This window comes from Parambassis ranga, chromosome 21 (assembly GCF_900634625.1).
Source record: "Parambassis ranga chromosome 21, fParRan2.1, whole genome shotgun sequence".
In the NCBI taxonomy this organism is placed as follows: domain Eukaryota; kingdom Metazoa; phylum Chordata; class Actinopteri; family Ambassidae; genus Parambassis; species Parambassis ranga.
In genome coordinates, this window is record NC_041041.1 from 19,877,283 (window position 1) to 19,889,677 (window position 12,395).

At 38.5% G+C, this 12,395-nt stretch overlaps 1 protein-coding gene across 1 annotated transcript in view; it reads left to right on the plus strand.

Moving 5' to 3' along the window:
- The window catches only part of lrp1bb (low density lipoprotein receptor-related protein 1Bb), a 239,100-nt gene that overhangs the window by 68,936 nt on the left and 157,769 nt on the right, over nt 1-12,395 (plus strand). The window lies entirely within an intron of this gene.

A 12,395-nucleotide genomic window follows, 5' to 3' on the forward strand; every position in this document is an offset into this window, starting at 1 on the left:
TACTGAACTCTGCTTTAATGCGATTTGACAGTAAGCCTCACCTTTATAGTATGAAGACTTGTACTAACAAGCATTAAGTGATACTCCACCAAAAGGGTCACATTCTTTGTATCAAAGATTCCCCTCTTTAGGCTTTAAAGTGTTAGAAGTCTGTGCTTTCCTCTGTCACATTGAACAGCTGCTACGGTCATTTTGGAAAACATGAAACTCCCTCAGACTGTTTGTAGCTACTTTCAAAACAGCCTATAAAGACAGCAGTGTTTTTAAATCTTAATATATGGGTTAAACTACAAGCATACATGTGTTTTTTTTGGCATTTGAAGTCTTGCGGATTAGGGTGCTGCGTATGTGTGCCACAGGAAATTATCTATGGATGTTTAAGCATGCCTACACACTTGCATCTTTTCCAACAGAATACATTAAATCTGGATGTGGTGCTGATGAAGGTGTGGAGGGATGTATTTGCATTAAGTGAGAGTTTAGGTTGACTGCAACGCTGCCATTATGGTTTCCTGCAGAGACTCAAAACCGCTCTTCAGAAACCTGTGGGCGATGTCAAATGATTCATGCCAATTTTTCACAGTCAAAGGCAACTATGTGGTGAGATTGAGGAAAAGATGTTTCGGGTTTAAATATTTTTCAAAACATTTGGTATCTGAAAAAAAGCAAAAAGCTATACTGCCATTGGCATGTCTACCATGGTTACAATGACTTACTGTTACCTGCTCTGTATTCAAACAACCACAGAGAGTGGTAGCCTTTTTAGGTGTCGGTTCATGTGTACAGAAGCCTTGTAAATGTATTCAGATTTGGCTGATTAGTCACTTCAAGTCAATAAACTGATTAGAATTCGGTGGCCAATGGTGGAGGTCACTGTAACACCTTGAATATCACAGGAACACATTCTTACCGGAGTTTGTTCACTGTTACGGCAACAGTTTACACAAACATCTGCTGGGATGAAAATCAAATTATTGACATGATTGTTTGTGTCTGAAGGTCAAAGCTCAATACTACTTATTAAATTCCTTTAAGGGCCTCACTACATTTAATATGAGTCTGGGCAATAAAAATGCTATATATACTGTATAGTAACTGTTATATAAGTAGGCTTGCCACGGCTGCTGTTCTATATCAATCCTACAGTGTATATGTGTTTAATATTGAGATTCTGCCCCCTTTGCAATGTCAGTACTTCTGTGCCTTTCAGGCTTTTCTCTGGATGCTATAATTTCCTACCTGAGCCCAAAGGCTTGCTGGCTTTAAGTATAAAATATTATCCATATCTATAAGTGTTAGCCTGTGACAAAGACATGGCCTCTGTTTTTGCACAAGTGGTTAAAGATTACTACATGTAGAGTGTGAACAATAACAGTTCAAATGAATATGACGCCATCATCTCACCACTGCCCTTGGAATAAACTGCAATAAATTATGGTATCTAAATAAAAATAGAAACAGACCAAGCTCCTTAATTTTTTTAAAACTTAACTCTTTAAAGAATTTGTATTGAACATAATGATATTTTTTATTGATATAAGTTCAATCAGCGACTTAGTTTGATAAGTTTAAACTGAAAGTCCTTACAGTACATTCCAGCAATCACACATTGCTCTGTAGTGATGCCATATTACACACTGATGAATCTGCACGTAAACCTTCATTCGCCCTTCAGAATTGTTTGTGGCATGTATACTCTTGGGCATTCTTATTTGCACACTTCTGGGACATAGCTTTCCTTTAATGGAGAAACAGAGCAGCAATTTTGCATTATTATGAGCTGAATGAGCCTTTGTAAATCATGATGAGACTGTCGCTGTCACGCAGTCTATCACAGCCAAAAAAAAAGCAACAAAACCAAATTATTAGCATTCGGCACAGGTTCCTCATCAGTGTGAGTTATATGTATAATTAGGGCTTTATAGTTTTTGGCAGTGACATCTGTGAATAAATTGTCCGCAGTACACAATAATTATTAATGCCCTAGTGTGCAAGAGGTCATATATCTAGTAGGCTGGCTGTGCTTGTTGCGGAAAAATAAAAGAGGCTTCTGTCAAAATTATGTAATTACACTCACCAGCTGTTAATATGTTCACAGCTGCTTGTATGGTCTCTAATGTATGACTGCAGTGGAATGGTGGCCTGTTGAGTCGGTTTCCCTGCCACCATGCTGCATGCTGGGATAAAGCAGCACACACTGTAACCTTAAACTGGGGTCAGCAGGACATGGAAGAGAAGACGGTGGTTCCTAAAGATACAAGCATGTTATTGCTGCAGTGTTTAATGCTGCATTCTGTGTTAATGTGCTTATTATTACATACACGCTTATTATTATATGGTAGAATCTTTTCCATGAAAGATTTTCATGCCGAGTGTTGAAGACATGGACTTATTTTAAAGGGACACTTATATAACTTGACTTGAGTTCAGATGTTAAAGAGAAAAGATGAAGGATTTGGGTTTGAAAGATGTGATGAACTTGTGTATAACCAAATCGTTTTGATATTCTTCTGTATAAGTCCTGGTGTAAGGAATATATGCCATGAAGCAAACTGTGCTCAACCTTGGCCATTGTATGATTGGTTTCCATGACTACTAAGGACCAAAATTAAGTAGCTTTTTTGCCTAACCAGTGACTTTGAAAGGTAGAAAACTCTGTGTTAACAGGTTGATGTGTCTACTCTGTGTCTCCTCACATGCTGATGGCAGCTCTAGACCATTGGTGTGTAAATGTTGAATGTGAAGCTCTTTAAAGAGCTTTGACTTTCCATTCAGGTAGAAAAAGCACTGTTTAAATGCAGGCCATTTGACATCTGCCTCCAGAGCCCTGCGTAGAAGAGCTGTGTTACTTTCCCTTGTGCCCTTCTGTATTCTGACAAGTCTTTGCACAGCCTCACATGGAAGGATGATGCACTTTACTCTGCAACTGACACTAACAGGGCAGCTTTATGACGCAAAGGGAACCTGATTTATTGTGGAGGAAAGTTTACAGTGCTGCTTGAAAGTTTGTGAACCCTTTAGAAATTATTTATATTTCTGCATATATATGTACTCAAAGCATTTTTTATATCAACCAATATTTCACTTTGTCATATTTTTAATTAGGAAAATATGTAAATCTTAAAAGTATATTAGCAGAATTAGCTGTTTATTGACCTTCACCCTCCACCTATTGACCAGCTCTCTCACATTCTCTAAGGTTTATGTTCATGAATCCACCTTTAGGAGAACACCGAACAACTATGGTGTGCATGACAGAGCTGCAAGGTTTGCTAAAGCTCATATGCACAAGCCCACTGGCCCGCAGGCTTGTCAGCATGACTGAACTCCAAAGACTGAATTAATTGTGGATGTGGAGTTTACTTATAAACTCCAATTTGCAGCTTGGCTAAAAGTAGTAAAACAAATTTCCACCTGAAAACCAAATAAGAGCTCTGATGTGAGGCAATTAGTAGAATTTGAGCTCACTGAGGCCATGCTGGCTTTTCCCAGAAGATATCCGATATCCTCTCTGATTGGTTTCTCTGCCACCGATGATCTTTCACTCTCCTGTGTGTCAGAGGGGTTTTAAATATAATAGATATAATATAGCCTCTACACGGTCGCTGTGGGCCAAGTCGTGTAATCTCCAAAAGGCAATTAATTATCCCTTCAATTAATGTTGGCACCATTTTATTTACTATGCCTGTAGAAAGAAGACCTTGCATATTCATCTAAGGAAATTGGCACAGCTCATTATCATGGATTATGTATTGATAGAGAGGGGAATTAGATCATCTTTGCCCTACAAACATTCGACGGGACTGAAATGTAGTCTGCTTTCTTAATGCAAAGACAGCTATAACCCATGAAAAACCTTCATTAGGCTGCTCTTCGCTGAATACTTGGATGTGAATGTTTGAGGCATTATACACAGGAATGTATTATCTAAGAAAAAGGCAGAGTAATATATTGCACTGCTGTCGTGTAGATATATAAAAATGTTGTTGCCACTGATGGCCTCTCTCCTCCCTGCTCTGGCTCTGTCAGTGAGATGTAATCACTGTATCTTTAGGGCTTGTAGGAGGAGGGAAGGGAAGGTGGCCTTGGATTGCATTACCTAGAGACTCGAAGGAGGCACCAGCTTATCCGCTCAGCTGCAGGGCTCGCGGGACTGGGCAGCTGACGGCAGTTATTCAGGGCGCTGCATGTGAAAACGGCCTGCCTTCAGGAATAGCTAAAGAAAACCTAGCACAAAATGTCAATTCCCTGATAGTGGAACAGTTCAAACAAATGCCGCCAGTGCAGTGAAAACGTTTAAAGTGGAAAGATTGAGAATCTGGCAAGAGTAGGATAATAACATTCTTAGTTTATGCATCATACTTAAAAGAAAGTCCAAATGTCAAGGCGGTCTGAGAACACTCATATTGGCTGTGTGTTTGTGATAAAGTGGGACAGCCATAATTCACTTTCTGTAAATGTATCTCTTGGTGTCATTTTGTAAAACTTTCAATGCTAATGGCTGTCATCATGCAGCTCTCTGCCTGTATTGATGCTGCATGCTTGCAAACAGTGTCTTAGAACTTAAATCCTGCACGAATCCTTCAGGAAAGGATTTCATGGACTTTTGGCTCGTCTTAGTAGTGCTGCCATGAAGAGCTTTGTGAATCTGGTGGACATGGAGACCAGTGAATCCTCTGATTGAATTGTCACTCCCAGAGGAAACCACAATAAAAAGGGTCAGCGGCTGACTTCAAAACATGGTCACACAAGCTGTGTTTCATGGCTGTAGCTCGGCTCGACCCAATCAACACTGATGTTGATCTCAGTGTCCTCGAGGCACAGGGGAGGAGAACTGTTCAAAGACAGCTCTCTCAGGGGTTCCAGCACTTATTCCCCTTCAACAACAGGGGAGGGCACATCTCCCCATGCCTTCCTCTAAAGCCCTCAGATTCTCCGCTGACTTCATCAGCATCCTACAGAGAGCATAAAAACAAGCAGCGAGATTAACAAGCAGTCAGAAAAGTGAAATTCTGCCATGATCCAACAGAGCATTCATCCTTCTGATTATAGTTTACTTACTGACTTCTTGTACTGACAATAATTAGATAATTACAATGGCATATTAAGACACTTATATTTGTATACTTGGGAGTTATATTGTAGTAAACCTGTCTTTATATGTTTAATTTCTGTTTTCTGCTCAAATGCCAGTGACTCCCAAAAGATATTTCTACCACACTACACTACTGAGAACCCGCTGGGCCAGAATGCTATGCTTCTGTGAGCTACAGTTTTTGATAAGGCATAAACCAAACTAGAGCAAGGCTAATGAGTGAATGTATCACTGTAATTTGGCAGATTGTCAGGTTCCATATGAATCTTCTATTAAAATAACTAACAAAAAGGAGTGGTTACTAATATTGTGACTGTATCTCAGCAGTATCTGAATAATATTATACTTATATGTAAAATAATATAAAACCTTTATGTACATGTACTTATATTAAAATGTAAGTATCTGTATGATGAATAACATATATATTATAAGAACCTGTTGTAAAATTTGTACAGGTTGATTTAGTAAATTAGTAAATTAAAATTGGCAAATTTAAGTTATGACTGCACCTTTTTATGTTGAAGGGCTACTACTCTTTAAAATATGTACGTGTATTGGATTTGTTTATGGGATTTGTCCATCTAAACTGTTGTTCTGAGAGTTTTATGTCAGCCGTGAGATGTTTGCCTTCTCTTTAGTGCAATAAAACAGAAAGAACTGTAGTGCTCAAAGCACCAAATATAACATTACCATCCACACACACAAAAAAAATGTTTTAGTGCGAATTTACTAAACCATCAATTAAGTACAAATGGTAATTTAACAGCTTATTATATACACATTTGTAATGGTTCACTATTGTGCAGTATGTAGACATTAACTTGCAATGGGTCAGTGAATTGGGTTTTGAATTTGAATTTGTTCTAATTGTGTTTTGAATGAATGCAGGATGAATGTCTTCATGTTGACTTTTGACATTGACATCCTTTGACAATCACATTGCTAATAGATTCATCTACTGGACCAAACAACTTGGACGTTAATGAAACATGCTTCTTTTTCTTAGACAGTGAACTTATGTTACCATGTATAAGTACTGCTGACAAAGCCCCAGTGGAAACACTGCGCTTAAATATGCAGAGTGTATCAGGTCTGTCTGTCTGTGATGAAGCTGCAGTAACTATAGTCATGCATTCCAGCCTGCCAATCAACCTCCTGCGGGGTATTTTATCTGGCAAGTCCCATATTGAAATAAATGTATCTCAAATGTGTCTAGTTCCCAAGAGAATTGGCGCCAGTAGGACGGAGGTTTAGAGGGTAATGTAGCGTAGCACCTTGTTATTGAGCTGAAGGACTGGGCTTTTTGCATTATGTAACATTTATTTTCCTTCCTCCCTGCCTCTGCTTCCCTGCCGAGATGTAACCCTTCTGTTGACTCATCAGTTATTTCAAATGTAACATTTTTATGCTAGATTCATTTAATGTCTATGGGACTGTTAAATCTGCATAATTCTGCTGCGGCATTGCTGTCGTCTGTTAGAAGGCTCACAGCTTACAGTATGCTGTTGTGACAGTATTTCAACAGGATTTAATGTGACAGCGGGTATCAGTGCAACAAAAGTTAATTGGATATCATGTTTGTTTCATCAGCCCTGTTCTTGTCACCTGGATTTAATTTGGGATCAAATCCACCCTCATTTTGCTATCAGCATATTTAACCCGCCACACATGGATCTTGTTTGCAGGCACAGTGATTTGGCATCTTTTTTTTTTTCGCAGCAGCAGGCATACGGCTTTGAAATAAGACTTTTAATTTACTATTTCTCTCCCGCTCTACATTTGGAACAGAACTTATGTACATTTCCTCAGGCTTGTGCCATCTGTTTTACTTGTAGTTTCGGCAGGCAGGGAATTGACACAACAAACACGGTGTGTACGTGTGTGTGCGTCTGTGCACTTGGAAATAGACATTCCCACAGTGTGCTTTTATAAGTCTGTGATTAAGACTGTCTGTCCTGTCAAAACGCGCTAGTTGCATCGTCATCCTCTTTGCCCTTAATATATCATTTGCTCATATTCAATTCTTCGCTTGCTACATCCGCCCCTCCTCCTGCAGTTTAACACATTTCAATATGTTTGAGCATTTGTCTTATGCAAAACCATTAGCGCTAGAATTGTGTTGCCTGGTGACACACTATGTCTCATCCTTGTCAGAAGTGATGCACTGGGAGGAGCACATTACTGCTTTGTCTTTGCTCTCAAAGCCCCCCATCTCAACAGCTAAGCTGCGCTGACACATTTTCCCTTTTCTGTTCCCTCCTAGCACGAGTGTTGTAAAGGACAGCGTCCCAGCTTGTCACCTAAAGAACCAAAGAAAAGAGCATATTTTAGAAAAGTTGACATGCTTGCTGTCATGGAACCAGCGTGACATTTAAGTGCTAAAATCTACATTATCTCCCTGCTGCTGCAGCAGAGAACAAAGCATCGCTGTGATGTGAGCTTTAACTCAGAGTAAACACAGAGGCACACTCTTACCCTGACACCCAATGAGAATAATATCCTGTTATCTTTATGGGGAGCACGGTTCATCTCTTACTTATATAGGAGCCAGGACTTGACTTTGAATCAGGGTAAAACCTGTGACAATAGCATTATTTATTTATTAACCATGAATTATGGGTAGCATAATAGATAGTGAAATGAATAAGGTAAAGCCTTCTCCTGTAGCTGTTCAATAAACAGTTCAATGATTGCTCCAGAGCAGCTGGGCAAGTGCCAATAGTTAGAGAAAAATATGTCCTTATGGGCTTGTCATCAATTGATTGACCCTATGGGCCTGTGCACCAGTTTGGACCTGAAACTCATTACATGGCCTGCTATAGAGGCAAAGGTCGCAGCTTTTCACTAAAACTATTATAACTTAATGATTGAATCTTCCTCTAGTTTATTTGAAAAAAAACAAAATGGTTAGTTTGCTGTCATCAAAGATTCATACCTCTTTTCAAGTGATCGTATAGTAACAATGAAACAACCAAAGCAATTTAAGGCAGTTTAAGATTTCCACCTTAATTCACTTCGGATTATTAATTTTTAGTTATTACATCTTCTTGACAACAACCCAAATTTCATTTGATTTAGTGTCTTTTTTTACCATCTTAAGGTTTCACATTCTCATAAGCACCTTTCCCTTTGTTCAATGTAGGTAAGTTGCACTTAACTGCACCTGCTGTTCTGTGTGAAAGGTACCGAGGAGGAGCAGCTGAGCATTTTGTTGCGCCTCCGAGCTGGCAATGGGAGAAGTTACAGTGCCAAAGCAACTGCTGTGAGAAAGGGGGCTGCCACAGAAGACAGTCGAGTCCATGGCACTCCTCTGTAGAATGCTCATTGAAGGACATACTAAGATGATAGTATGAGCATAGTGTGCTCTCAGTATGAAAGCAATGATATATAAACAGCTGAACAGGTTGAGCTGTTTTCAAGGACTGGATTTACCCAATATTACATTTTCCTGGTGATGACTAGCCGCTCCGTGAGACCCTTGTATTGAGTGTATCACCATTAGAAGTGCTTAGTTAGTTAGTTAGTTGGTGTGAGGTCTTTAGTATGGCCTTATTATTTAAGGTGTTACACAAAATGTCCTAAAAATGTTTTATTTTATTTGTTTAACTTTTTAACATTAATATTAATATGCATGAGACCACAACAATGAAATGATTCACTCAGAACAGTCATCCCACACTATCTCTAACTGAGACAGTCACACCTTTACTTCTTTTCTTTCTTTATTTATTGGGCTTTTATCATTAGTAATATACTGTACATAGTGCTAGGAACAGTGTGCCCCACTTCAGTCATTGTGTAAATCTATCTTGTGATCTGCCGTCATGCGTTATTAGACCTAGGATGGTAAGTATCTCACTGGTTTATAGCAAAGCAAAGCCTAGACAGAGATGTGTATGCTGTTTTAGCTTTGTGTAAAATTAATCAAATGGCAATGTAGCAGAGAGCAGACAGTGCTTTAGTGGTAACAGAACACATCCAGGGTGGGATGTGTTATATTGTGTGTAATGACTTGTCTTCAGTGTGGATACCCACAAAAACAAGTTTCATCGTAAAAACAAGAATTGACACATTCATTTCAGGCAAACCTACAGTATAGACGACTAAAAAATGTATTTATTATTTATCACATGAAATAATGCTAGCATTAAATACAACACTGTGTATTATTACTCTTAATGAGATCATTATTCTCAGTGAATATTGGTCTGAGCTTCTCTGACTACAATATTCTGAATGTTTTATTCATTTTCTGCTGGCCCCAGAACATTTAGATTATAACATTTGCATAATAGTTGGTCACAAAAGTATCACTATTGACTAATTGTGTCGCTTCTTTTCTAATTAATGACAAATTGAGCTTTGTGCAGGGATTTTGTGTAGTTTTTTTTTTTTTAGCTTTACTATATTGTCCCGAGGGTGCTTATTTCTCTCAGCAGACTGATGCATTGATTGTTTGCTGTATGGCACACCCAGAATGTCACAGATGCCAGCACCTGACTGTGCAAATGCATGCAAAGATTTTTTTTCTGGGTATAGATTTGATGGGATTCTTCTGGCATAATTTATATAAAATAATATGTCAGTGCACAGAGGAAATGCTCTGTGCACATTATTAGTTTGCTCTCATTGACTGCACCCAGTGCATGTAACATTTAGCAAATGATATTGATTTACATTTCTGAGGTGGCTTATTCTGACTGAAACCATGTATTATGCAGGGGGGGAATGACTCATTTTAAATGTTAAAGGTAGGGTAGGAGATTTCATTCTGATGAACTTTTTGTTAAATTAGTGTAACTTCTCTTTACAATCCAATAGCAACCGATTAGTTCGGCAGTTTCACTTTAAAACGAAAAATATGAATCATCTGTGGAAGCTATAAAACACTAAAAACATCAGCCAATCCTACAAGGCGCACCTGCGCGAAGTATTGGCTGTGTTTACTTTTGAAATCTGGCTGACTCTCACTGAGTTTTCAAAATCTCCTACCCTACCTTTAATGCTAGAGAGGGAGGATGCAATTTAAAGTTTTGACATCAAGACAGTCAAACACCTGATTTATTCACTGTTATTAGAATCACACATAAATATTGCCTTTAAAAGTACACACAGAAACTCACACAGAAACTCCAGTAATACAGACAGGCCTAGCTTGCAGTATATAGAATCAGATCAATACATAAACACTATCAAATCCAATGCATTTGTCCCTTTACTAGTATGTTTACTATTGGCTGCCTGTTACACTATTGAGCCTAGCAACACTATGCTATTTCATCATTGCAGGGTTTGGCAGGGTAGGGTTCTGGTAATGTTCTCCATTTTTTCCTCATTGGAGAGATGTTCTGAGGATCAAGAGTCTGGCTTCAAAAACAAGAAAAGTTTCTACAAGTGCTGCTTCATGTCATCAGTTGCTGTAAATGTCAAGTGATTTCTCATTTTTCTCTTGGTGCTGAGAAAGTTGAGAGGAGCTTTGTATCATCCGTTACCACAGATGTTTTAATTCTTTGAATGTACTGCATGTTTAATCGTGTCGTAATGCAGGGAGTGTTGTTTTTTTTCCCCTCTTTGTGAAGGACCTCAGTCCATGGAGGCTCTGCCTGTCGGAAAATACTGCCTCTGTGTCAAACAAATAAAAATCTGCTCTTTTGGCTGAATACAGCATTTCAAATGCCAAGGATGAAAAGGTCATGCTAAATAATTCTTTTAAAGAGCCCTTCCCATCAGGACCTCTGTGCCTTTATATATATATATATATATATTATATATATATATATATATATATATATATATATATATATATATATATATATATATATATATATATAAAGCAGGACCTGCTGGGGAGATCTGTATTTTACATTCAGTGAAATGTAGTGGCAGTGCTTGTAAACTGTGCTCCTGTTTACCCTACTGCACCTTTTCTGCCTGCATTTTAGCAGCTAACTTTGTTGCCATGGAACTGTTGAAAGTCTCAGCAACATACTCAGGATGACACACTTTGTTTGTGACAAGCAGCATCACCACGCATCCAGAAATCGTCCAAGGATTGTGTGCCTTTGAGATAAAATGCAGCTCTGGTTACAAACATCTCTGGCAGTCAAATCAAGTGGAGATGTGGGAGAAATGGCTCATCAGCAGTGCTGTGCTGTTACTTGGAATATATCATTCTTTTCCATCGGTTATTTAAGCCGAGTCACAGCATGACTTACCCCAGACAAAGTATAATCCAAATATCCTCAAGCTTCAGGGATGACAACAATAATGACTTCACCACCTACAGACTAGATGCCAAAGTTGAGAGCTAACTGTTTCCATGAATTTTCTTATGCCTGTACACACACACACACACACACACACGCACACACACACACACGTGCACACACAGGCACACAAGCAGATAATGCTGAAATATTCATGCCTTTTACACTTTATGTTTATTCTTCCACACCAGTGACACAGCTTATGAGCTCAGAGATTAATGTTAACAACATTGCACCACTTCTGGCAACTTCATCTCTGTCATACTTCTTTTTGTTCATCCATGAATTCTGTGAAAGTCGACACCACTGGGAACATGATTTCCAGAAATTTGGGCACAGTTGCTGTCCTGAGACTACAAGAACTTTGCAGAAAAAGCGGCCATTTTGGATGTTGTCAAACTATTTATTAGACCATTACAAGGTTAATTTATTTTCTTTAGCTACTTGTTATCATTGTATTAAATTACTTTTCACCATTCCATTAACTGGCTGTCATATTCCAATTAGTGGATTATCAGTCATGGCAACAAAACCTCTGTGAGTAGGTAGGTTTGGGTGGTGGGTTTCCTGTTATTTGTCTCCTGTTTGTGCTGCAGTTCTGCTTTAATCAGAAGTCAAAATGAATGAATCACTATTGATATCTGAAAAGGCACGAGGGTTAGGACAACGCTAGAAATAATTGGGGACAGACAGTGTTACTGTATTCCTTTAACTGATAATTATTCAGTGTCAGGTTTATAAAGTGACATTAATGGAGTTACTCTGTAGACTAGAATCTTGGCAAGTGCCTTTTTATATAAAACATTCTGTTTTTACCTCCTGTGGCTTATTATTTAACGTGGATGTAAAATTCTTCTCTAAGCTAACATTGTAATGTGCCAGTGTTTATTACTAGAGGGACACATGTTTCATAATCCCTCACATAGAGCTTGTGTCTCAGCCCTTCATCTTTTCTTCAGTCATTTGTGTGGAAGCAAAACTCCAGTTATATTGACCTGAATATTTGTCTTTTGTTTGACGCTTTCAAACAA